General features: G+C 40.6%; 1 protein-coding gene across 1 annotated transcript in view; it reads right to left on the bottom strand.

Moving 5' to 3' along the window:
* The window catches only part of ARHGAP28 (Rho GTPase activating protein 28), a 194,043-nt gene that overhangs the window by 132,148 nt on the left and 33,919 nt on the right, over nt 1-27,976 (bottom strand). The gene's annotated exons all lie outside the window — the stretch shown is intronic.

Genomic DNA, 27,976 nt, shown 5'->3' with positions numbered 1-27,976 from the left:
TGTAATCTATAAGCTTACGACCCAATGGGACTAATGTCTAGTTGCAGTTTAGCTTGTACAAATTAATAACTCGGGAAATCACTGCCTTGGTCACTCCATGTCAAAATACTGTTTTATTCAACTGACGTTTCCTCTCCCAAACCTCCCTCCCAATTGTTCCCCCCAATAAAACTTCTCCTCATTTGAAACAGACACTTCCTCAGGGAGTGTTTTCCAAAAAATGTTTAATGTCAACCCATATGAAGAAACACAATTTAGATCTCTACCCAGTACACACACATACCTCATATATGTAAAAAAAATTTCATGAAGCAGTCTCATTATGTGTGATACACTCTGACCTATTTCCTTTTCTATTTCATTTTTTCCAGTGCAGATATTGACCAACTAAACTAATTTCATGCACTATCACTGTGTGGTATTAGTCACTGGAAAACTAAGTAAAGCCTGAAAATGTCCATCTCAGTCTAGTGCTCATATCTACATGGAAGCTCATTTATACATCACAGGGACAGTCATCCCTTTCTCATTTTCTCAACTGCACCCACTTCCTTGGAATTCTCAAAACCTGCTGGTTGGTTTAGTCATTTATCATACAATAAGGGTTACAACATAGCAGGGGCACAGGACCACAGTTGGGGCATCAATTCCTGCAGGTATGCACAGATGCCAAGCCAAGTGCCGGGTGCTCACAAACTAAGGAAGCAAAGAGGAGGAAGCAACTGTGCTGATCGAAGGGATCGCTGGGCCAAAGAAGGACGAACTGGAGGTGGAAAGATGCATTGGATGCACTGGAGGTAGAAAGATGCATTGGATGCACTGGAGGTGGAAAGAAGGAACCCAGAGTGATGGAGCTGTCTTTTCCACTGAGTGATAGTGCCAGGAAGGAGTGAGGGAAGAGTTAAATTTTGAGTGACACACCTGGTCCTCTTGAATGAATGAATGAACAGTTAAATCAATATTCAAAGCCCTAAGCCAATATTTTTTTAAAAAGTTATAATGATATGAAAAAGTGTTCCACCACTCTTGCTTAGGTAATCTGGAATCTGCGTTATTTCACTTATGTGAACTATGCTGGGACTCGAATGGGGAGTGTTCCTTACCGATGATAAAAGAAGAGAATCTAATTAGGAAGTCATCGGAGAATTCTTCTGAAAGAGGGATTTAGGTGTTTTAACAAGCACTGAAATTAATTCCAAAGACAGCTTATGAGGGAATCCTTTGGTGTTTTCTCCACGAATTTCCTTTTGGAAAAAAAAAATCAGCTCCTTAATTTCCTCAGGCTCTGGCTGCCCACAAGCATTTGCTGCTCAGCAGCTGCCTCACTACAAACAGCTCTGACTCCATGGACTGCTAGCTGTTCTTGGGAGAGATACTGCTATTTGTCAAATGTGACATTCGAATAAAGCTTGAGGACAGGGGATTATAATGAGATATCTTTACTCAGTGTTTTCACATGTGACTAAAATTAGAAAACACAATACATTTCAAAGGATTTTACAGAGGGATTTAACACTCATCAAGCAAAGGAACTTTGGGTAACTTTGGCCTTTGTTTCCACATCATTTTGTTCTCATCTCTGTGATGTACCTTCTACTGCGCTGAAATTGACTATGATCATGTCTTCATTCCTTCACTAAACTGAATTGAGGGCAGGAACATGTTTCCTTATTCTTTGTATCCTTAACATCTACCACCTTGCCTGGAGTTTAGAATGGATTCAATAACACTTTGTGGAATAAGTAAGGAAAGAGGTAAGAGGAGTGTGAGCTTTGCTCCGTGGTGGAGGGTAGGAAAGAGGTTGGAAACAGGGCAGGAGAAGCAAGAAAAGTTGTGGGCTTTCCCCAGAAATGAAAGCGATTACATTCAGAACAAGTAAACCCAACCAGGCTCCTGGCTACTTGCTCCCTAAAGCAGTGCTTCTTAATCTCTAGGTGCATATAAATCACTTGGGAGTCTGGTTAAAATGCAGACTCTGAGTCAAGAAGTCTGGGGCAGAATCTAACATTCTGCATTTCTAACAAATTGCTGCCAGGGGTTACAAATACCGCTGGGCTACAGTTGAGACACACCTCCAGGAGCAAGCCAGCCCAGGGACCTACGCTCTAGGGATCTCCGACCGCATGGATTTGACTGGGCTCCTGGGAGGAAGTAGATAGTAAACTCAAAGAGGTCACTGAGGAGGCTTTAATAAGAGTCTGTCTGGCTATTTGCAAAATGTGAGCAGCATGAGTGGAAGAAAAAATTAAAGAACTTCACAGTTAGCAACCATGAGGATGAGGCATCACCAGCCCTAGACTGGAAGCCCAAAGGGAGGGAGTGGTTACCCAAACCAAAGAAAGCTGGAACAGGAACAGTAGGCCAGGGTCATGAAAGGAGCTGTGGTCTTGGGTACGGAATAGAGGAACACAGTTTTCCTAGGGATGGGAAAGGGGAATAAACATCCCAGTCTCATTTTCTTCCCAGTCCCTGGCTGCCTTTTGTGTCTCCCATTGGCCAAACCCAACTGGGAACTAGAGGGCAAGGGGTGTTTGTGGATAAGCTCCCCTCAGAGCCTCTCTAAGTGGAGAAGAGTAAGAGTGAACTTTTTATTAATTCAGCAATGTATTATGTCCTGTGGTTAAAAGTAAATACCCAGGCCGGTCACAGTGGCTCATACCTGTAATCCCAGCACTTTGGGAGGCTGAGGCAGGCAGAACACCTGAGGTCAGGATTTCAAGACCAGCCTGACCAACATGGAGAAATCCCGTCTCTACTAAAAATACAAAATCAGGCAGGCGTGGTGGCTCATGCCTGCAATCCCAGCTACTCAGGAGGCTGAGGCAGCAGAATCGCTTGAACCCAGGAGGCAGAGGTTGCAGTGAGCCAAGATAGAACCATTGCACTCCATCCTGGGCAACAAGAGTGAAACTCCATCTCAAAAAAAAAAGTTAATACCCTTAAAACACAAGGCGTCTGGACTTCTCAAGGGGGGCAACATTGAACAAAAACTGCAGTGAGTCCCTGTTTATTTCTATAGGTAATCTTTAGGATGAAAAGAACCCCAAGTGGGTAAGTAGGGGCAGCATTAAAGATAAAAGAAAAACAAGCTGAATGCCTGAGGCCAAGTGCTGGGAAGCCATCAAAAGCCCAGCTCAGAAAGTGAAGAACAGAGTAGCCTTAACAGATTCTCTTGGAGAAACAGGACTAGCACGTTGGAGCTGGCTGTGGCAGTTAAGGGAAGACCAGCTTTCACTTTGGTCTCAGGAGCACCTGGTCTAAAACCCTCCTGCTCCTTTTCAGAATTTAGATACTATGTTACTGATGGATTTCCAAGATTTGGGAAAGAAAGTAGACCCAAAGAAAATAAGAAACAGTAAGCACCAAGACCAAATAGCCAGCTCCTAAAAAGATCCAATCAGAAGTTTGTTAGAGAAATGTATGTGGGCACACATCATATACAACTATATAATTGTATATAAAATATGATACATAATTAATCTCTTGGCTGGGCGTGGTGGCTCACACCTGTAATCCCAGCACTTTGGGAGGCCGAGGTGGGTGGCTCACCCAAGGTCAGGAGTTTGAGACCAGCCTGGTCAACATGGGGAAACCTTGTCTCTACTTAAAAAACAACAAAAAAAATTAGCCAGGCGTGGTGGCAGGCACCTGTAATCCTAGCTACTTGGGAGGCTGGGGCACGAGAATCGCGTTAATGCAGGAGGCATAGGTTGCAGTGGGCCGAGATCGTGCCACTGCACTCCAGCCTGGGCGACAGAGAGAGACTCTATCTCAAAAATAATAATAAAAATAATAATACTTAATGTCTTGGCATTATATATAACAGATAGTGACATATTATATGTATATTTCAAGGGACTCCTCATTAATACTCTAATCTAGGCTCTTAGGAATAACATTAAAAGACGGAAAAAGTAACCTCATATTTGGATTTTTCAATGTGTTAAAAAACAGTGAACACTCTTCTACCCATTCGCCCTAGAAAACAAGGTTATCTTACCCCCTCAACCCACTGCTCCCTAAACCAAGGACACGCTCTGCTCCTCATCAGTTGCAGTGGCTAAGCATAGCAGACCTTCCCAAGGCTGGGAAGGCAACTGAAAAAAAGCAGCTGGAATCTCCAGGAAGTGAGAAATTGGCTTGGGCCTTGACTGATGAGTCAGATCTGGGTGCTCTCTGCCAGGATAATATGAGAGCTTGTTGACTGATGTGCCCCTCTCTCCATCGCCCTGCCCCCATCCCTAAACCCATATTCCAAGAGATATGGGCTGACCAGTTTACCACTTGCCCCAGGGAGAAATGTCAGGAAGAAAAATAAAAACAGCAAACAGATTCCAGAATCTTGGTTCTAGTTCAAAAGAGAGACAAAAATAGTTTTGAAAAGAGATATCAACTGGCAAAACAAGTTTTTTTTTTTTAACCACTCCATCCAAACTGGGGAGAAGGAAAGGATTTGGAGAGGAAAAAATCATTATGAGCAATTAGAGGCCATGTGTTTGGTGTTCCACTCCCAGAAGAAGGCCACAGTGTGTCTGTCAGGTGGGAGCTGGGGCCCTCACAGGCTTCTCCACGAAGTTTGGGAGGATCTAGGAAGACACTTGCTTCCTGCTTCCCTTCTTTTGTGATTAAGGAAGCAGCCTCAGAGACACATCCCATGTCACCAGGGCAAGAAGAATGGGCAGAGACAGCAGCTCCTGCTCCCGCTGGGGAGTGATGGGGTCAGGAGTTCCCTGCACAGCCTGAGGGATGCCCACTTTAGCTGAGAGAGAGAAAGAAGCAGACAGAGATTGATTCTCAGAGCCTGACAGATGTGCCTGGCTGGAGATAAGGGTCCCTGTGGCAGGGGCTGCAGAGTGAACAGTTCCTTCCAGAAACTGGAACAGGCTGAAGGCTCAGCTCATATCAGAGAGCCAGGTGGGAGCCACCCCACAGACCCACGTTTCCATCCCAATAGCACTGTGTCCAATCCCCTGGGGTCAAAGCTCAGACAGCAGAGGAAGGCTGAGTCAAGAACACAGGTCCGCCTGACTACACTGACTGCCTCTCCAGATGCAATGGCTTCCAGCAACAACAGAAGGAAAGGAGGGGAATCAAGGGGAAATATTCTGAATATTCCTGAATTTTAACCAGAAGCAACTTAGAAAGTGCTAAATTGGATCAAGTCGACGGGCTATGGCTGTGATTAGATGGAGTTTTTCTGCTGTCTGTCAGAAGTGGGGGCTCAGAGTTAGAATATAAATTTTATTACCAGAAATAAAGAAAATTACGTTCTGTGACTGTGAAATTCATGGGTATTACAAGACTGATTGAAATTTTTTTTTTTCTTGAGACAGAGTTTCGCTCTTGCTGCCCAGGCTACAGTGCAATGGGGTGATTTGGGCTCACTGCAACTTCCACCTCCCGGGTTCAAGTGATTCTCCTGCCTCAGCCTGAGTAGCTGGAATTACAGGTGCCCGCCACCATGCCCGGCTACTTTTTGTATTTTTAGTAGAGACGGGGTTTCGCCATGTTGGCCAGGCTGGTCTCGAACTCCTGACCTCAGGTGATCTGCCCACCTTGGCCTCCCAAAGTGCTGGGATTACAGGCGTGAGTCACCGCGCCTGGCCCAAGAGACCGATTTTTTTCTCCACCTCCATTGCTTAAATGTTATACAGGCATCCCTCAGCATCTGAGGGGAATTGGTTCCATATCCCCCTCCCCCAACTAATACCAAATTCCACCGGTGCTCAGTGTTTGCATATATCTTAAGCACATCCTGCCCACACTTTAAGTCATCTCTAGATCATGTATAATATCCAACACAATGTAAATCCTATGTAAAGAGTTATACTGTATTGGTTTTTTAATTTGTATTTTTAATTGTCATACTGTTATTTTTTATTGTTTTTTTTTCTCCAAATATTTTTGATTCAAGGTTGGTTCAATCTGCTTATGCAGGACCTATAGCTACCAAGGGCTGACTTTATGTGAATGCTTGGTTAAGATCCAATTCTATCCAGAAGCAGCAGCTCAGTGGTCTGGCTTCTGCATACGACCAGCTGATTCTAGGCAGCCATCTGGCCTTGTCACTGAGCTTCCCTGAATTCCAGTTGAAAGCTGGGGTGGTCTTGTAGGTCCAGCTCATGTCTAACAAGCAGCAGCCCTGCCTGGAAGCACCTGGACCTCTTCTGCTCTCCTCTCCTTTCCAACATCTTGCTGCAAGCCTCATATTTCCCATGAAGTTCCCTTAACTGTTCTGGTTCATAGGGATCATTCTTATATAAGCTAGGGACTCTCAGGTTCAAAGTTAGTGACGTTTTGAGTTATCTTTGATTTACTTTTGTAGCAGGATGGTTGAATTTCTGCCAGAAGCAAGATGCACGTGGGGCAGAGTAATTTTGAAGCAATAAAGAATTGTCAGAGGCCTGCATGAGTCCTGACAAATGGATTTATACCATTACCTAACACAGCTTCTCTGATAATGAGGGAGATGTTTAAAATGCTGTACAAAAATAAGTAGGTGTTTCTGCTGTCCATAAGGACAGGCAAGCACTTGCATGTCACCTCCACCCTAGCCCTGGGGCAGACAGTGGTCATACAACGGCTGTTTAGGATATCATGGTACACCTGTACCTTGGAAGCTATATATTGAAACTCTGTAGCATTCTGATGAAAACAAATGGAAAGCCTGTAATATAAACAAGGTGTTCATGTTCAGCTTGTGAAAACCAAGTAGATGCAATGATAAAGGCTCCTGCAATTTTGTCCTGCCCAAGGAAATGTGATCAACGTATGCAGTTCCTGATAATGTCTATTTTGCACAGCCTATTATTCCTTTCTCTACCAGGTAAATTCCACAACCCTAATCAGCAGATGGAGGAGGATTTCACTGCTTACTTTGCAGAGCTTCAATATCTATATTAATACTGCAATTTGGGGTAATTTTCCAGAGAACATGATGCAGGATTATTTTCATATGCAGTACACAGTGCACCCTTCAATAATATCTGGACCCAAACAAAGTTGGATATGAATAATGGCCCCTAAAAAGGCCTCGGCTCTGCAGGAGGGTATGTAATGGACATTAAAGGAAACACTTCTACTACAATACTGACTCAGACAAGCATTCTTGTGACCTGGTCTGGAGAACAAAGAACATGAACATACCAGAATATCTGCAGATCACTTCAGATGTTCTGACCCCTGCTTACGCCACAGAGTTAGCCAGCGCTCTGCTTACACATGTGAAGTGGTGATTCTGTAAGAGGAAGGGAGGAATACCCTGAAAAAGTATAGTCTTCCAAATCCAATAGAATGAACTGCTGTGATAGCCCGATATTCCCTAATATCAGATAATCTATTATTCACGGTACCACTGAGGTATTCAGGAAAGTCAGATAAAAACATTTCCAGACAGTCACTCATAAAGGTCTTTAAAAGAGAATAAAAGAGCAAAATCAACTCTAATCAAGATGCACTAATGCTCCTTAGTCACACGTAACCCTCCCTAGTGCTCAATATTAAGTAAAATACCTGTTGAAAATCCTCAGCAATTCCATGAGAAATCCTATAGGTATTATTTACAGATAAGGAAATGAAGGCTTAAAGAGGGTTTGCCACTGGTCTGAAGACACATTGCTGATTAAGAGGAAGAGCTAGGATTCTAACTCAGGCTGTCAGACCTGAGAGCCAGGACTCTCTACCCTGTGCCTTGGGTATTTTCCCATAAGCTACTTGCAGTATTGTTTCTGATGCAGTGACCATTGCTAAAAAGCTGCTTATGAATGGACAACATGACCAATTTCTTCTCTTCATTACTGAAAGAGGGCACTACGAGAGAATGAAGAAACTCATACATTTTTAGGATAGAGGAGGCTGCCAGTATATTTTACATAAAATTTGCAGCTCATTAAGAAGCTGTCAGTTATTTCATGTGGATCCATCACTGCACTAATTTAGAAATGTGAACATGCCAATTTCATGGAAAAAAAATTCCTAGAGAAAGGTCGATGCAGCTAATCAAATGATTATGAATGAGTTATACACATCTCCAGACTACACCAATCCTTATTTGATTTCTAAAGGGCAAAACTTTCTCAAGTTTGGAGTTAATCTTCTGAGAATATTGGAAAACACCAAGAGCTAATGGCTTAGCTAGTGCCTAGGGGAACCACCCTAAAGAATGGCTGGCAATCACATTGATGACGGCTCGGGAAATACCTATGTCCAATCAGAGTCCCCATTGTAGCCACCGGATTGGAAGAACGCTAAGGAGGGTCAGACCTTCAAAACCAATGGTGCTCTTCCATGTTTTCCTTCACACTCTGTCAATATATTTCTACTTGAAGCAGCCCCAGTATCCCCCCACAACCTTGTCCATTCTTTTCACTTATAGGCTGAGGGTTCACAACTCTTTTATTCATTCATTCATTCATTCATTCACTCATTTACTGAGACAGGGTCTTGCTCTGTTGCCCAGGCTGGAATGCAGTGGTGCAACCATAGATCACTGCAGCCTTGACCTCCTGGGATCAAGTGATTCTCCCACGGCAGCTTTCCAAGCGACTGGAACTACAGGCGAACGTTACCAAGACCTGCTCATTTTAAAAAACTTTTTGTAGACATGCGGCCTCACTATGTTGTCCAGGCTGATCTTGAACTCCTGAGCTCAAGCGATCCTCCCACTTCTGCCCTCCAAAGTGCTGGGATTACAGGTGTGAGCCACCACGCCCAGCTTCGCAAATCTTTGGGCTAATTGCTCTTGATCTCTGACTCTTCAGGATGTCAAACTGTGTTCTGCATGTTCTCCTTCACTTGAAACCCATCTCGTCCAAAGCTCAACCTCCTCCTAACTGTAATCCTTTTTCCCAGTCTCAGTAATGGCATCATTATATGTCATGTTTTTACTACTCCCTCTGCATTAGATAGATTCACAAATCCATGTGAGTCTCCCTTAAACATATCCCTCAAATACATCTTTTTCTATTTTGTTGTACATCCAGTGTTCAAGTTTATAATATGTCTAGGTTATTGCACCACCTAACTGGTTTCCTAACTCCTCCCATTTTAATATTCTTTACATACCCTTGCAAGAGTCATGTTGGCAAAACAAAAATTTTATATGTCATTCTCTTATTAACAATCATTTGATAAAAAGTCCCCAATTGTTGGGAGGATGTTCCACACTTGTCAGGTTGTATAAAAATTTCTTCACAACCTGCCTCAACTTACCTTTTCAAACTCACCGCTATCCCCCACTCCAGTCATATATGCTAAAATTCATCCATAATGATCTAATCATGGATCCTTTAAGTTGGCTGCTGAATAGGAGTCAAGGGGGACAAGATATTATGGCCGTTAAGAAAGAGGGCTTTGCAGTTGAACCAATGTGAACTGAATCCCCAGTCTACCACTTACTGATGGAATAACCTATGTACCACTCTGAGACCCCATTTCTCCTTGTCTCAAAAAGGTCATCATCATAACTAAATAAGACGTGTTAGCTATTATAATCCTCCTCCTCATCAGGTGTACTTATATCCACTACTTAATATACAGTCAATTATCAAAGAAACACTTTGGGCCAGGCACGGTGGCTCACGCCTATAATCCCGGCACTTTGGGAGGCCAAGGCAGAGGCAGGCAGATCAACTGAGCTCCAGACCAGCGTAGGCAACAGGGTGAATCCCATCTCTACAAAAAATACAAAAAAATTAGCTGGGCCTGATGATGTGTGCCTGTAGTCCCAGCTACTGGGGAGGCTGGGGTGGCAGGATGGCTTGAGCCCGGGGGGCAGAGGTTGCAGTGACTTGAGATCACACCACTGCACTCCAGCCTGGGCCACAGAGCCAGACCCTGTCTCAAAAAAAAACAACAAAAAAAGAAACATTTTATAGAAATATATTGTTAGTTTAGGTGTTATCCTGAAAGCTTGTATCCATTACTCTCTGCATTTCTTGAAATGGCAATTTAGGAAGACACTTGAAATAGGTTTGTAGCAATTAAGGAATGTCCTTTCTAGGCTTTCATCCTGCCCACTTTTCTAGACCAGTGACTTAGTAATTAATGGCGTACAGAACTTTCTTATAACATATCTTTTATTATTTTAGTTACTATGTGTTATATCTCCAAATAAGCTTTTGAGTACAGAAATTTCACCTTATCCTTCTTAACACTGCTATATTAGCTAGCCTGACACTAGATCCCTGGTAGACCTTCAATAAACATTGAGGTCAGAGTCAGTCAATAGGCTAAAGATAGCTAATCCCCAAGATAAATACCAAACCTTAGAGGGATGTGTTTGTGATTGTTTAAATAAGGGTTACACTTTATACAAGGCAAATAAACCATTTCACAGTTTCTTTTCTCGTGCTGCACAAAACAAAACGTGAATTAGCATGAACCGTAGTCACACAAGTTAAAATTGGGCTTAGAGCAATTAAGCAGTTTAATTATAATGTTAATAATCACAGCTTATAACACGGAGGCCTTATCTCTCCAGGCTATCTGAATTACTTGATACCAATAGATATGCACAGTGCTTATAAGAACGTTGACCAATATTTGCCTTTCCAGCTGACTGCAAGTGAAAAAGTCTGTGAGGATGGCCTCTAATTGGAGACCATCTCACAATGCCTCTTTGGGAAAATGTTGTTCCCAGCCAATATCCTGTCTCTATAAATTTGAAAATGTTTCCTCTGACAGCCAAGCTTTGAGGATTTAAGAAATCATGCCCCAAAGTTACTCAGCTTCTTCAGTAAAATTCACAACTATTTACTGAGCACCTATAGATATAGATAACAACTATTAGCAGTTACTCGTGCCAGCCACTATTCTAAGCACTTACACATACTAACTCCTTTAATCCTTACAGTGACCCCACAGGTAGGTGCTACTATTCCATTTTACAGGCATGACAACTGAGGCTTGGAGAGAAAAATTCACTTGCTCACGATTATACCATAATGAGGGGATAGAGCCAGGATTTTCACAGAAGCTGTCCATTCCCAGAATCTCTGCTGTCAACCATGATACCATACAGGCTCGCATAAAATAGAACACAGTAAGTGCTAAGAGTTTTAGACAATGCCTTCAGAAAGCAAAGGAAGGAGAAAGTACTTCCTATTAAAGGTTCAGGGAAGATATCAAGGAGAAGAGTGGGCAGGACTCTGACTGGCAGAGATGGTACAGGCACGACATGCATTCTAGGCAGAAGCCCCCGGCGAGCAAAGCTACACAGCCACGGAGTCAGGGAATGGGGTGAAATGGATGAGGAGTTTCATGCAACCAGTGATGCAGGAGAAGATACAGGTATAGATTCTTCAGGTGCCACTGGAGATGCTTTTGGGCCTTAACCACTAGGTTGTGAAAAGCCCCTTAAGTTTCTCAACAAGGTACCATGAGTAGACATATTCTTTGGAAAGATTAAAATTTTTTTACAACCTTAGAATTTTTTTTCTCTAATTATTTACTTACTATTCAAATAATCTACTATGTATATGAATCTAAAAATCAAGAAATTCTCAATTGGGAGAACTAATGGACTAAAACTAACAGGATAAAATTTAATAGGAAGAAATAGGAAGTGTAGAAACTTCAGTATATGTTTAGGATGATTTTTTTCCTGGCATGAATACAGGTCATGTGAAAAAACTAGAGATTTTGGCCAACTAAAAGGTCAGTGCAACCTAATGGCAGTACATAAAATGCCAATAAAACTAACCGCATCTTAAGTGGCAAAGAAGTACACAAGTATATCACACAAAAAGGAGAGGTGATTGTCCTAAATCCAGCAACACTGGAATTCAGCTCCAGGCACCACATTTAAAGGAGAATGTTAATAGGAATGACTTCAGAATGCACGGTCAAAGTCAGACCGTCAAGAAGTCATGCTATGTGGGAAAATGCTGAAAGCACTGGAGAAATTTAGAAGGCTCCAGGGATGCAGGATCACAGTCTTCAAAAATTTCAAGAACCGTCTTGGGAAAGAACAATCCACGTAGGCTCAAGATTCAGAAATAGAACCAATGGGTGGATAATACAATGAATGAATCAAGTAATACTAAAGGCCAGCTTTCCATTAGAGGTATTTACCTAGTAGCCAACAGAGACTACAGGCTAGCCAAGGAGACAGAAGAATGCATCTAAAAAGAATCCTCACCTTGCTGAGTATGGGAGTGTGCAAATATTAAAGGAAGCATATTGACAACACAGTCTTTATTGTGAGTGGGGGGGTGAGAGTGCTTTAAGGAAAGGGACGTGGTGTGGGAACTGAGCTGGACTTTGACAGATGGATCAGTTTACAAATCTGAAGTGGTCACGTAATAGCCAAAAAGCGCAGATTACTGAGAATCCACTTAGGGCTTAAGAACATGTAAGAAGTCTCTGTAATACATTCTTTCTCAAACTGCTGCAGTTCTTAAGAAGGAATGTGTGTGATTCCTTTCCTTTCTTTAATCACAACAGTACCCTCTGCACACACACACACACACACACACACACCCATGATATTTATATATTAATAGAAGAGAAGAATAAGTACCATCTTCTCCTTCAAGAGAAGAGTCAGAAAAGGAAGTAAAAATGGTTTGAGGACAGAGCACATAAGAGCCCCATTAATTAGGAGAAACAGCCTCCCTAGACTGCGCAAAGTCCTGCAGCTACTTCTACCAAAACCTCAGAGTTTTTCTACCACCTCTTGACTGCAAAACACAAAGAGCACATTTTGTCATTCATTCTGCATTGTCTGGGAAAGTGCCCAGATCCTGGAGGCAAACAGACTCGGCTCTCATTCTTGCCCTGAGGCTTAGCTGTATAAACTTGAGCAAAACACTTAACCTCACTGTGCCTCGGTTTCCTTATCTGTATGTTACAGATAATCACTTCCGCCTGGAGTTTTCTGAAGATGAATGAAGCTGTATTTGTAAAATGCCTTCACACTGAAGGGTGTTGAATAAACAGTAGCACTTAGGGTGCATATGTAGAAGAATGTTTTATTTTGAAATGGGCCCCAAAATGTATGCCCTGCCTTATGAGTTAGGCAGGAGCTGACTCTAAATGAACAACCAGGCAAGACCAAGAGTTCAGCTCTCAGGCACAGCCAACAAGGTGCAAGCAAATGGATTTATTCAGGAGTTTCAAACTTGGCTGAATTATGATACTTGTCCAAATAAAAATGTGGATAGAAGACCAGGATTTCAAAGGGATAAATGCAGAGCAGCTCTGGTTTAATCATGGATGAGGATCCAGAGGCCACTTGGTTTCTCTGCTTTCTACCCTGGAACCCTCATCCCCACCTCCTGTGCTTCCCCAAGCCGAGTGAGAAAGCTCCCATAGCAAGTGTTTTATCTCGAAGGTCCCCTCTTACCTCCAGCATTCCACAATTCCACTTCCGCCGTGACCACAAAACCTACAGATTTCCAGCCACAGACGCCTCGAAACCTCAGGCACCTCTGACACTTTGAAAATTACATCACTTGAAAAGTTTTAGATGGGTTTGTATAATATTTTTAAAAATCATATCGTGACTATTCTTTTCTCTCTCTCTCTCTCTCTGGAGACAGGTCTCATGCTGTTGCCCAGGCTGGAGTGCAGTGGTGTGATAACAGCTCACTGCAGCCTTGACCTCCCAGGTTCAAGCAATCCTCCCACCTCAGCCTCTCATAGTAGCTGGGACCACAGGGGCATACCATCACGCTCTGCTAATTTTTGTGGGTTTTGCAGAGACGGGGTTTTGCCATGTTGCCCAGGCTGGTCTTGAACTCCTGGGTTCAAGCTATCCACCTGCTTCTGGCTCCCAGAGTGCTGGGATTAGAGGCATTAGCCACGGCACCTGGCTGTGTTTGTATACTATTGATTTCTGCTTATTTCTGTGTCATAGATTAGAATATCCTTATTGGTAAAGGATAGCCACAGACTCGTCTAATTAAAAAAGAGAGTATGCTTTATGGTGCTTTGTTTTGCTCTGTTTAAAAAAAAAAAAAAAAAAAGCAACAGCAGCCATGAGAGATGGAACAAATGATAAATCCTGTAGTATTTTAACAAAAAGATACTAGAAGATTCATACCTTCTGAATAATTCAGGGTTGGCAAAGCATGAACTGGAAGACAATGTGTAATATGCTATTATTTTAAAAGAATTGTTTGACACGAACACGTCTATGTGTCTCTATTTTCATTATATTTGCTCTGAAGCACCTGCCTTGACTATTCCTAAGTTACTGCAGATGTTCTACTCAAGCATTGCAGACACTGGTCAGCTCTTGGGCTTTCCTGCAAACTGCCCTGTGGTTGCTGCCTCCACATCTTCAGCATTCCTTTCCAAGTTTATGAAAGCACTATTTGGAATGAGCTCTGCAAATTGTGAAAAACAGGGCAAAAAATCTTGATCACCATCTTCTTACTCTGGAAGTTTCAGATAGCTAAATACCACTTTAGTATATAAATAACTGAAATAGTATGCCTTCTAGACATCCTTTTAAGCAAAATAATAATAATAAAAAAGACTGTTCATGTCCCAATAGTGATTTTTGTGAAGCACTCAGCTGGACTCTTGGGAAGCCTAAGCTAGTGGGATCTGTAGCTAAGCAAGAAATAGCCTTTCCATGTCTGGCCCCAATTTTACCATGTATCTTCATTAAAAAAAGAAAAAAGTTTATATTTTCATGTTCATTTATTTAAATATATCTGACAAGTAGAGACTTGCTTAAGCTAATCTTCATAGCTAACAGAGACAGCTATGTTTACTCTGCTCACTTCCCTGAGTTTGTTTGGTAAGTGAGCTTACCAAAAAAAACTATCATTTGTTTGTCACTAAAGTCACCCAACAATGAATGCCCATCTAATTAGCATTTACCGGGCCCAAACACCCATCTCAATATCCTTTTTCCCCTCTTAAATGATCCACAGGCTTCTACATCACTAAGAAACAATTCTCTTTTTCTCAGTCTCTCCTTTCATCTGTTTAGGTGAGTGCCTGGGGTGATTGTTGCAATTTTCTTGATGCAATCTTCTATCTAAGAAGGGTCTCACAGCCAGCAGCGCTGCACCTTCAGGGAGAGTTGAATGGCTGTGATATTCAAGCTGGTGGCCAGCTGCTGCACCAAGCCTTTACTGTATTAATACTGTACATCTTGACTGAACTGTTTTCATTCTCCACTTTTGGAAAATCTCCACATTCAGTCTGTGTTTACGTCAGTAGCACTGGTTCAAAACACCACCGCTGGGGTTTGAAACAGGCATTAAAACCTATTCCTGCACTTGGCTCTTCTGGAGTCAGGAGGAGGCCTTCCAGGAAATCCTTACTTCACTTTGTCATTCTACTTATCGTAGAAAGGCATTGATTTCCTTTTAGCTCATCTCAGGGGCTATTTTAGCTCATCTCAGGGGCTATATTGTTATTTTTTTTTCCTAAAATTTCAGCCAGAAACTTGTCTTAAAACCTTGTATTACTGTGCCCATTGTCTTCAGGATTCCTTATCTGTAAAAGTTTCTACTTGCTTGGGTAGGCTAAGTGTTGTTCGTTTTCCCACTGTTTTTCCCCACTTCAGCGTTAAGATCATAAAAATGAAGTCCTTTGTTTGTATTTTCAAATCTAAACATGAGTCCTATCTTGTTAAACTTGTCTTTAATTAGTGCAGCTGATCTTCAATTAATCCCTTGGCTCAGAGTTTAACAAGGGCCTCACAAAATTTGTCTGTAAAAGACAGGCACACGTACAAAGTGGGCATGGGAGAGGAGCGGTAATTATACATAGCAGCTATCAAAAAGAAACCATAGAATGTGAAACAATTTCTAAATATAATGCAAATTCATTATTACTTAGGAGATTTAAAGTCAAGGAAAGTCTCCCTATTTAGTAATCATCATCAAAGCATGTGTAAAATTGTATTACTTTCACAAATGAACACATCCAGTGAATGTCACATCCGAAGCACCACGTGGCCTGTCATTGCCCTTGGTTTGCTTACACCACCTGAAATCGGAGGTAAAATGAAAAACAAACAAACAAAAAACTCTCACCCCTTCCTCCCCACACTATGAAAACAAGCAATATTTCATCGAAGGCTTCCCTAACACACTCTAAACCAATCTAAAAAGTTCAATAGAGTCAAAGAAGACTTGACTTTTGAATACAAAATGCTCTCGTAAAAACACTTAAGAACAATAAGGAAACTATAAACACAGCTTTGTAAATATAAAAGATGACACTGCTCAAGTAAAAGGAATCCATAATGCTCTGATGCAGGTGATTGGAATCTAATTTTAAAAAGCAAATTCATATAAACAGCAAGACCACCTCTCTTAATGCTCCTCCTCTCCAACCAAACCCAACACAAAGGACAAGAACAAGAATAAAAATGAAATAGAAGACAAACAAGGAGTCATTGACAACGTAGCTGTATGTATGACAATGCTTTACAAATTAAACACGAAAAGAGGTTAATCGATATTATGGAAGCCTTTCTGGGAAGAGCACACATTTGTATTTCCCGAAGAAGAGCCTCTGCGTGCTATTGATCAGACTAATTAGGTCCTTGGCTTTGAGACTACACTAACACAGGTGCTAATTAATCTCTAAGAAGGTGCTTACGGGAGGGGCAGACAGAGGCCACAGAAAGATCAGAAGAAATGGACAGATGCAGGTCACACAAATCCCCCCAGCAAACCTTTCTGCTGTAGAACTCCTTCCCCACCCATCCATCTCTTGTTGGACCAGGGCAACACACAGCCACTTCTGGTGGGTGCCCTCTGTCCCAGTGCTGATAGCAAGAGGAAAGGCTTGGTAAGTCTGCCTACAGACGTGCATTAATTCCATTAAAGAATAGAATAGCTTGCTTGGCTAATGAACTCTATCTACCTCAGTAGATTTTTCTAAAATTAGGTAATTAACTGGAAAGATTGGGTTAAAGTCTCCGGCACACAAACAGAAATAGGAATCAAAAGACTTCTAAGCAATTCATTTTTACCCATCTATTAAGAACACATTTTAACTAGTCCTCTCAAATTACTGATAGGACTTAACTTCTGTATTTGAGGTTTAAAAATTCATATCCACACCACGAAAAAATCTGCTTCGATAGGTTAAAAAATGGCAATTTACTATCCATATGATGCACCTATAAACTAATAATAAAACTATAAGCCCCTAAAAATAGATTAAAAAGAAAATAAGCTACCACAGCTATCTGCGCCTTCCTTTCTCTTTTAAATGAAAGAAAGATCCAGTCTGCAGAAAGAAGTCTGTGGCTGAAGTTATTAAGAAGTGCTTAGAACCTTACCTGTTAGCAGGTTAAAAATCTCAGGGATGATATTCTGGAGGAAGACCCACAAAACCCCTCTGCGAGGGTGTCTCCCCATGGCCCAAAGGCAGGGAAGCCATCCCCAACCCACATCCAGCACCCCACACACATTCGAGTTGCTTCAACCAGAACAGGACAGTGCTGACCGCCTCCAGCCCTGCAGGGCCAGAAACAAAGGGCAATGGAGTTTCTTCGCTAAGTGGAGAACTAATTCCACTGCACAGTAGCTATTTAAGGAGGTGGTGCCTGTGGGACAAATGCTGCCTGGAGCCTTCCTGTTTGTGTCTCAGCTGAAACTTCCATCCATTTCCTAAGGAAGACTGCAAAGTGTAATCAGCCTCAAGAAGGCTGAGATTAATACAAAACCCAAGCAGTGTGTGAAGACAATTTTTATAGTTTTTCCTTCCTTCTTTCCTCCACTTAACAAATGTGGAGCTTTATTCAAAAGTCAAAAGCAAAAACCGTAACTGTTGTGATTGCAAAAAGTTTTCCTATTCACAAAAGACTTTTTAACCTGAAATGTAGAGAGGAAAGAATTCATGGATGATTAATTCAATACATACCAAGCAGCAATGCAGAGAAAAACCACGCAACTTATGGTCAGAAGGCAAGGGTCCGATTAAAAAAACTGTGCCATTTACTAGCTTTGAGCCCTTCCAAAATTCACAGATTCTCTTTGGGCCTCAGATTTTCCATCCGAATAAATGGCATTAATAATATGCACTTTACAAAGCTATTATGAGAACTACATAAGATGACTGTAAAAGACTCTACACTTGGCCTCCTGAAAAGATCATGCTATCATTATACCGCATTATCTGATTTTCCAGCTGCTGTCACACAATATCAGACATTAGTAAAAGGAGCTAATTTATTTCCTCTGTTCTCTCCAAAATTGCATTATGTATGCATCTGTTGCTTGTGTACTGTCTGACTTCCTCACTGGCACCTAGGTCGCAGGTGGAACAGAAACTTCATTTGCTATGCTGATTTAACATTTCCAGTACCAAGACCTGTTCCTGGCATACATTAACATACAATAAATACTTGCTAAATGAATGAATGGATAAATGCATAATTTCAGACAAAGTCAAGTACAGCATTCCACACACAGTAAAACTCAAACAAATACATATTTAATTAGTGAATGAATACAGATGCTTCTTGACTTAAGGACTTATGTCCAGATAAAACCATCACAATCCCAGCACTTTGGGAGGCTGAGGCGGGTGGATCACCTGAGGCCAGGAGTTCGAGTACAGCCTAGCCAACATGGTGAAAACCCATCTCTACTAATAACACAAAAATTAGCTGAGTGTGGCGATGCATGCCTATAATCCCAGCTGAGGCAGGAGAATTGCTTGAACCCGGGAGGTGGAGGTGGATGTTGCAGTGAGCCAAGACTGTGCCATTGCACTCTAGCATGGGCAACAAGAGTGAAACTCCTTCTCCAAAACAAGAAAAAAGAAAAAAGAAAACCATCACAAATTGAAAATACTGTCAAATAAGTCGAAAATGCATTGAATAAACCCAACCTACAGAGCATCACAGCTCAGCCTAGCCTATCATAAACGTGCTCATTATCTTAAATTATCATACAGTTGGGTAAAATCCTCTAACACAAAGTTTATTTTATAATAAAGTGTTGAATATCTCATGTAATGTATTGAATTCTGTCCTGAGAGTGAGAAACAGAATGGTTGAATGGGCACTCAAAGTACGGTCTCTACTGAAAACGTATCACTTTTGCACTACTGTAAAGTCAAAAGATTGTAAGTTGAACCATCCTAAGTCAGGAACTGTCTGTACAGTTTTTCTATAGAGAAACATCCCAGGGAAAATGCAATGTAGTAAACTTTAAGACAAGTGGGAGCTCCTGAAAACAAATGTAATAAATATGACCTTACATTCTGTTAGAGCACCCAGTTGAAACATACTATTGAGATGGTTAATGTACAAGTGAACTTCATGGAGTATGACTATCAGGTACAATATTTAGTATGAATTAATTCACTGAAACAATTTAGTTTAGTTTAAAGTATGCCTAAAGTCCTTTTTTGGGCTTGTTTCCCTTAAAAATGAAAACACCCACTGCCCTTTAAGTCCTAGCTTGGTGGCAGTGGGATTCATGAATGGTTTTGTGGGGTTTTTTGGATTTGAGAGGATTTTGTATTGATACATAGTATTTTACATATCTATGGGGTACATGTGATATTTTGTTACATGCATAGAATGGGTGATCAGTTCAGGGTATCTGAGGTATCTACTACTTTGAATTTTATCATTTCTATGTTTCCTCTCTTCCAGCTAGTCACCCGAATATGCTGTTGAACATCAGTCCTAACCTTTTATCTAACTACATAAAGAGCATTATCCAGACAAGGAAAATGACACGTGTTCTCTTGTTGTTGTGAAGATCCAACTACTAATACTTAACATAAAAACGTACTGGGCAACAGGATAGTCTCAAGGACCGGAAACAACATACAGTATTTAGTGTTGGGCCTTCACACTGTTCCCTGAATCCAGCTCAGGCCACTAGGGACCACAAATCAATTTCTTGATGAATGTTCATTAATCTATTATGTGTAACGAAGGAAGCGATTTTAGTGGTTATTTGTCCATTTTATAAAATTACCAAGAGATGAAAGATCCCAAATCTCAAAAGATCATGTGAAACATAATTCCCTCTCACTTCTAAGGAGCGCTCTTGCTTTGCTTGTGAAATACGAACCTCCCCATCTCTCTTCTTTTCCTCTCTACCCTCTCTTGGCTCCCACATTTTAGACAGGACAAGAACCATCTTACCACAGATCTTTTTGTGCGCATTAATAGTTGAAAATAAAGATTTAGGTCAGGCACGGTGGCTTATAACTGTAACCCCAGCACTTTAGGAGGCTGAGGCATGGGGATTTAATTGAACTCAAGAGTTTGAGACCAGTCTGGGCAACATAGTGAGATACCCCCCTCATCTCTACAAAAAATCTAAAAATTAACGGGGTGTGGTTATGCGCACCCATAGTCCCAGCTATCCAGGAGGCTGGGGCAGAAGGATTGCTTGAGCCCAGGAGAACAAGGCTGCAGTAGCCATGATCATACCACTGCACCTCCAGCCTGGGTGACAGAGCAAAACCCTGTCTCAAAAATAAAAATAAAACAAAAAAAGATTTAAAGTTGCTCACTCTGAGTGAAGTCATTTTAGTTCCAAAATATGGAGAAGAGTTTCATAATTATTGAACCTGAAAGTTACAGATTGGGGCCGATGAAAAAGAATCTCTAAGAACAGAGTGTGGTCAAATAAAAACAAATTGGCTGACTTTCACAAGTCTTCATTCTCTTTACGTTTTTCTGAATTCAAGGTTTCAGACACTGGGGCAATGTGGTTCCCTACCCCCTACCTCCCACTTCTTCCCTCTTCCCCTCACTCAGCTGCCCAAGAGCTGGAGGCATGTTTTAATTGAATAATTAAAGATTCTAAAGCAGTCTGATATCGATTTTTTTAACAGCTTCCAGCAGCCAGGCTTTCTCACCTTACAAGTAGCCTCTGGCCTGACAAATACCAGTCTATGTGGAGCAAGAGAGCTCAACTGTAGAAGGTTATCTGATGCAGCTTAAATGCTGCCTGTGACAAGCACGTTTGACCCCAGGGGAAGGTGGGGATGAATTGTGGAAACTGCCATCCAATAGTCAAGTCTTTTTTCTTCATCTAATGTAAGAACACTTTGGAAGCACCCAGAAGCTCTGACATCCTACCCTGGGGATGCCAATGCACCAGTCAGCTTTTTCCTGTAGAAGTGCTTCATTGCCCAGATTACTGACAGAATTAATCAAGACAGTACTGCATATTTGGTTCACAAACAAAAGGATAACTTCAAGCTACTGATTATAGGGTCTTGTGCTATTTCTATCCTTATTCGAGCCCATATATCATATTTTAATAAATATTTATCTAATGCTACAGAAAACACAAAAATCAGTCTTGTAAGAGAAGATCATTTATGCCCATGACTAAAAGGAACAAATATCATAGAACACATTATCCCAAAGCCTGCAATTACTGCTTATGTACACTTTGCAACAGAATAAAAATGAGTTTTTCCTTGTTGCCATCTGTTGTTTTATAGAAGGATAGCTAATTTCCTATCAGCTAATTCCAGTAACTATGATTTGTTAGGAATAAAATAAATAAGACAAAGTTACCTTGAAAGGAAAATATTCTCGATAAGGAAATATTTTGATGGCAAGTTAACTCTAAGAGTTTAGGGCTATTTGTTTTCCAAAATAAATAATAAAAGAGACATTTCTTCCCCCTTTTCTCTTTCCAAATTGTTGTGCGCAAGCTAATGCTGTGAAGACACAAGATGTGTAAGTACAGGGTTCCTACTCTCAATCAATTCATAAACTACAAAGACAGACACAGAAATAACTATAGTACAAAGGTAGTGTGCAATACAAGACAGAAAGATAGCCTAATATCAGGAATGTGGAGCACGAAACGAAAAGGACATGGGTGCAAATCCTGGCTTTGGCACAATGTAGGTGTATGATCTTGAGCAAATTTCTTAATCTTTCCAAGTCTCGCTTTCCTCATGAATAAAATAGAGATCACACCATTACCTACCTCACTGGGTCATAGTGAAAATTAAATGAGTTTATGAATGCAAATCCCTTAACAGAGTTCCTCACTTTGGAAGTCCTAAATAAAGAGCATTGATGCAGAATAAAAAGATTAAAGAAATATTTAAATTGCCATGGACATGCAAAGGAGAAAGAAAATTCACATCCATAAATGAAATGATAGATATGGAGCCCCAGTTAGCAAATTACGTTCTTGGAATAGTTTAGATGTAGAGGTTGTCCCTGACTTATATTCCTTATGTGTGAAAGATGATTGGGAAACAGGACCTGGGAGGAGCAGGAGCCACAGCAACCCCTCATCTCCCAGTTGTCAGATCTCCTTCCTATCTGGGATGCCCAACTATGGTTCTGTGTCTAATATCAGTCTGTGTCAGTCCAGGGCACAATCAACGGCCGTGGAATCTCTTCTCAAAAAATTGCTTCTCTCTTAACTCTCAAGAGGAGGGTCTGAAAGGCTACCTTAATGTCTACAAGGAAACACTCAGAATATTTATAAAAGCTGAAATTGTTTCTGGCCATGATGGATTAACTGATACTAGATTAGCCTTGCCACCATAAACAACTAGATAACTACATAAACTACATAAAAAGCTGTTTATAGACATCGGATGAGAGGAAGCACAACAGAAGATGTGATGCCTGAGAGAAAGGGAATGGTGAGTGAGTCCTACAGGCATCCTAGCTTTCCACCTGGATGAAAGGCTCAGACCAGCAGTACAGCAAGGGGAAGCCAAGAACACTGGGGTATCACTGAGTTAAGGGGACATAGAACAGAGTTCAGGGAGGCTAAGGCAGATGGAATTTGGTAGAAAAAGTATCTGACAGGAAGAAGTTATACAGACAAAGAGCTCAGTCAATCCATATGGGTTTCCCTGAGTTTGTTGCTAAATATTAAGTCACTCACATGCAGGGTCAACTTCAGAGAGCAGCCCCCCGATCCCCCCAAAAAAAGATCTTCTGTAAGTTAAGCAATTCCCAGAGCTCCTAAAGGGCTGGGAGGCATTTGACCTTGGACCAATCAGAATAGAAAGTCTTTGTTGAGAACCTGGGGTTTTAATGAAAACCCCAGAAGTCTCTCACTTTAGTGAAACTAAATCAGCCTAAGTAAAGTCTACTCTAGACCTCCCTTAACAAAACTTTAAAAGAAAGGCAATAAAACCTTGCATTGAACAACAACAAAATAACAAGTCCAGCATTCACTGAAAAACTACATACGTGCCAAGAAGCAAGAAAATGAGGCACAAAAACAGACTCAGAAATGACAGAGTCGAGGGCAGTGGAATTAGCACACAAGGCCGTAAAAAGAGAAATCATAAATATGCTCAACTATTTAAGGACTTAAAAAGAAAAATAAGAGGAGAGAAATGGGAGATAAGAAAATAAAACTTTCTGGAAATGAACAAAATATCTGAAATGAAAAATATACTAGATAGAATTATCAGCACATTAATCAACTGCAGAACAAGAGACCAATAAATTTGGAGACAAAATATGGAAAATACTCAAACTGAAACACACGGGGAACAAATGTTTGGAAAAATTGAATGGAGTCTGAGTGACCTGTGGGATGACATGGAGTAGTGCAACATGTGTGGTACTGGAGTGCTAGCATGGGGACTGGGAGGGGGAACTGATTTAAAGAAATAGTGGCTGAAAATTTTCCCAGTTTGTTGAAAACTATAGATCACAGGTTCAAGAAACTCAGTGAACACGAAGAAAGATAACACAAAACCACAGACAGGCATATAATGATGTAATTGCTAAAAAACAGGATAAAGAGAAAATATTGACAGCAGCAGAGTAGGAAAAAAAAGACATATTACATACAGAAGAACAAAGATAAGAACAACTGCGAACTTCTTCTCAGGAACAACACAAGCTAGAAGCAGTAGAGCAACATCTTTAAAGGGTTAAAAGAAAAAAAATGATCAACCTAAAATTCCATATCCAGTGAAGTTATCCTTCATAAAAGAAGACTAGATAAATACTTTTTTAGATAAACAGAAGCACAGAGCCAGCCAATCTGCACTAGAAAAAAATACTAGAATGTAAAGTTTTTCAAGCAGAAAGAAAATAGTACCAGATGGAAACTTAGACCTCTACAAAAGAATAAAAATGTGGGAAATTGTAAATATGTGGGTACATATAAAATAAACTATTTTCTTATTTTGATTTCTTTAAAATAAAATTGACTGTATGAAACAAAAATAATAATGCATTTTAAGGCTTATGACATATGTAATAAATAAAATATACGATAGCAGCAAAAAGGGGAGGAAGAAAAAATGAAAGCAAAAATCATAAGATTCTTATACACGAAATGATAGCATTACTCAAAGGTGGAATGTGATAAGTAAAGTGTCACGTTGTAAACTCTGCAGCAATCACGAAAAATAATGAACAAAGAGTTAAAAGAGTAGAGATAAAATAAAATACAAAAAAAAAAAGCAAAACTCAAGTAATATAAACGAGGGCCAGAAATGAGTGAGAAAAAGGGAAGAGAACAGATGGGATAAATAGTAAACATATAGCAAGATAGTAGAGCAAACCCAAGCATATATGCTGTCTTCACACTTCATAAAGACATAGGCACAGGAAAAGTAAAGGACAGACCAAGATATGTCATGCAAACGCGAATCATAAGAAAGTTGGGGTGACCACATGATTCAGACAGGCAGATCTGTGCAGCAGCTTGGGCCCTGCATGAAGCACTTGTCAATACTGAATCGGAGGCTCAGGAAATGTACTGCGGGGAAACAGCCATGAAAGATTAAGGTAAGTGGGAGTCACACTGGGTATAGAAAAGCCTTCAAACAAGACTGAAGATCTGAAAACCATGATCAGAGAATGGGAAAAAGACTTGAGTAGGAAGAGTCTGGGACTGTGGTGTAGGTCCCCAAAGTCTCAGCCAGGCCTGCAGAGATCCCCCAGCTGAAAGTGCCCACCAGCGGAGCTGGCATTGGGGCTGTATCGGCCCGGTCTAGTGCCATGCTGTGCTCAGTCATGGGCCGGTGGCATCCTGGGGAGAGCAGAGCCACTACAGGAAGACTGGCAGGTCCTGAAGTGTGGCAACTGGGTCTGTGGGCTAAGTATTCCACTCTTTTGGAAAGGAGGTCTTAGCAGCACAACTCTATGATTGTTACAACTTCAGAAAAAGAACTAGGACTAAAGACAAAGAGGGATATTTATTTATGGTGAATGATTGAATTCATCAAGAAAACCTAACAATCCTAAATGGGTATGCCCTGAAACACAGTGCTACAAAATATTTGAAGTAAAAACCCTTCAGAACTGAAAGGAGAGACACATGCACAATTACAGTTGGAGACTTCAACACTCTTCTCTCAGTAAGGGATAGGACAAGTGACAGAAAATCAGGAAAAATAAAGAAAACAAACAATAGCATCAGTCAAATTCACTTAATGGATCTTTATAGACTACTTTCATCCCAAAGAGTGGACTACACATTCTTTTTAGGTTCCCAGGGAACATTCCCAAGATAAATCATATGACAAGCCATAAAACAAGTCTCAAGAAATTTTAAAGGACTTAATTCATGCAAAGTATGTTCTTTGACCACAATGGAATTAAATTAGAAATGGATTTCTTAATACCTAGAAAATCCCCAAAGATTGGAAATTAAGCAACACACTTTTAAATATCCAGAAAAGTCAAGGAAGAAACCCCAGGAGAAATAAAATATATTGAACTCAATAGTAAGAAAACTACAACAAACCAATATATATGGGATGCAGCTAAAGCAATCCTCAGAGGGAATTTTATAGTAATAAATGTTTATATTAAAATAGAAGGGAGATACAAAATCAATGATCTAAGCTTCCACTTTAGGGAAGCTATTAAAAGAAGAGCATTAAATTAAGTTAAAAGTAAACAGAAGCAAAGAAATAATGAAGAGCAAAAATCGATGAAACGGTAGGCAGTAAGCTGGCAAACAACAGAAAAAATTTTTAAGAAGCAGGATTTGGAAAAGATATGTAAAATTAATAAATTTATAGCTCAGCTTGAGCCAAAAATAAGCAGTGTTGGAAAGGAAAAAAAGATTGTACCTAAAAATCCTACAGATTACAAACAGAAAATAAGGGAATATTTTGAAGAATTCCATGCCAAGAAATTCAACAGCTTATATGAAATGGACACACGCCTTGAAAGATAATTTATTAGAACTGACAGAAGAAATGAGATCAACCCATATTTATTAAAGAAATTGAATTCATAATTTAAAACCTTCCCGCAAAGATAACTCCAAGCCCAGATGGCTTCACTAACAGGCTACTAAACATTAAGGAAGAAACCAAACTTGCACAAAAACAGGTAAAAGGAACTCTTCTCAATTCATTGTAAGAAGCCAGGATTATAATGATACGAAAACCATCTGTACAGAGACATTACCAAAACAAAAACCTACGGACCAACATCGTTTACAAACATAGACACACAAATCCTCAGCAAAACATTAGCAAATCAGATCTAGTATTAGCGAGTAACATCTGTCTGACTGCTAAAGCCTGTAGCAATAATTATTGTTGAGTCTTTTTTTTTTTTTTTTGCATTTTAAGTCCTCTGTTGGAGATAAATGTCTCAACTGTATTGGTCATTTTGTTTAAACTCAATAGCATAGGCCTTTATGTTTAAGTAATGTAAAGTAATGCAATAAAATGGTCAGACAGCAACTGTTTGGCAATTTCTAACATTAGCATTTTTTAGCACCCGGGTCAGAGTTTAACATGCAGAAAGTCCAGTCATTGTTTTCAGGCTTGAATTGCTCAATTACAGGGATAAGATGCAGAATAACCTTATAAGAGTTTTATTTGATTTGAATTCTAAAGCAGGCTTAAACATGAAATCTCTCTTAGCTCCTTCACTGGTCTAACATATATATAGGTCAGATCCAGTCAGAGAACTGACGGCTGCCTCAGGGAGGCTGGTGGCAGGCTTTCAGCTCCTGAAGAGGGGTTACTACAATCATGTCAGGGCCAACTTAGTCTCTGGCTGATGCCTTCCCTGATTCTAGGGAGGAGCCATCTTCCTCTGAAGATGTGTCTAACAACACTTCAAGCCTCTCTTAAGACATAGGGTGGTCCTTCCTTTTCCTCAGGGGATATGCTCCAAGACCCCTAGAGGATGCCTGAAACCTTGATAATGCCAAACTCTACATACACTATGGTTTTTCAATCTGATCATCAAGACAGCTACTAAAATGACTAATGGCAGGGAGTGTAAACAGTGTTGATATGCTAATATTTCCTTTGATCTCTTTGCACGTGGGCTTGTACACTAATATTCATGGATCTTGGATTGTAGGAAGTGCCTGTGAAATTCTAGAAAAGGTACGAATTCATGTTCTTTTTTCTAATATCAAGCAATTCAGTAATTGAGCTATTTGCCCTTCATTTCACTGAAATTACTACCTCATTCTTTCATGTCTACGAGGACTCCTTCCATGGACAACTTAAAGTGTGTGGAATTAGATTTTATCATCCATATTCCAAGTTTCTAAAGAAAGCTGTTTTTTTCTATAGTCTGATGGAAAAAAACAGCCAACTAGATCGGACGAATAAAGATTGGATATAGCATATTCTTGATAATTATTTCTCTGCTTTAATACCTTCTTTTTCTAAACCAAATAAACAGAACCAAGTAAAGAGTACTGCAAAAACTGTGGAGAGAAAACAGGGAGAAGCTCAGAGCGCTGTGCTCACCTATGTCCTCTCCGCCGCACTTTGGCTCCTGTATCCTCCTCACCCAAAGAGCGCTGCTGTTCTCCTTCCCCATCCATGGGCCAGGCGAGACTACTGGCAGCTCACTTGTCTCAGCACTGGAGCTGGGAGCACCCAGCACATATTTGTGGGACACACACAGTGCTGGACACTGGCTGATACAGGTCAGCGAAAAAAAATCCAGACGTAGGCTTTGTGCTTCTGGAGCTTTGAGACTAGCAGAGAAGAAAATTAAACAAGTGTCTGCAGTAAAGTGGGATGACTGCTACGAAACGGTAATAAGGCTAGTCTGGAAGTCAGACTCTAAAAGGTGTGCAGGAAT

Source organism: Colobus angolensis, unplaced genomic scaffold, assembly GCF_000951035.1.
Source record: "Colobus angolensis palliatus isolate OR3802 unplaced genomic scaffold, Cang.pa_1.0 Scaffold45, whole genome shotgun sequence".
NCBI classification, from domain to species: Eukaryota; Metazoa; Chordata; class Mammalia; order Primates; family Cercopithecidae; genus Colobus; species Colobus angolensis.
Note: the sequence above shows the minus strand (reverse complement) of the source record. Positions and strands in the feature narration are given on the sequence as shown.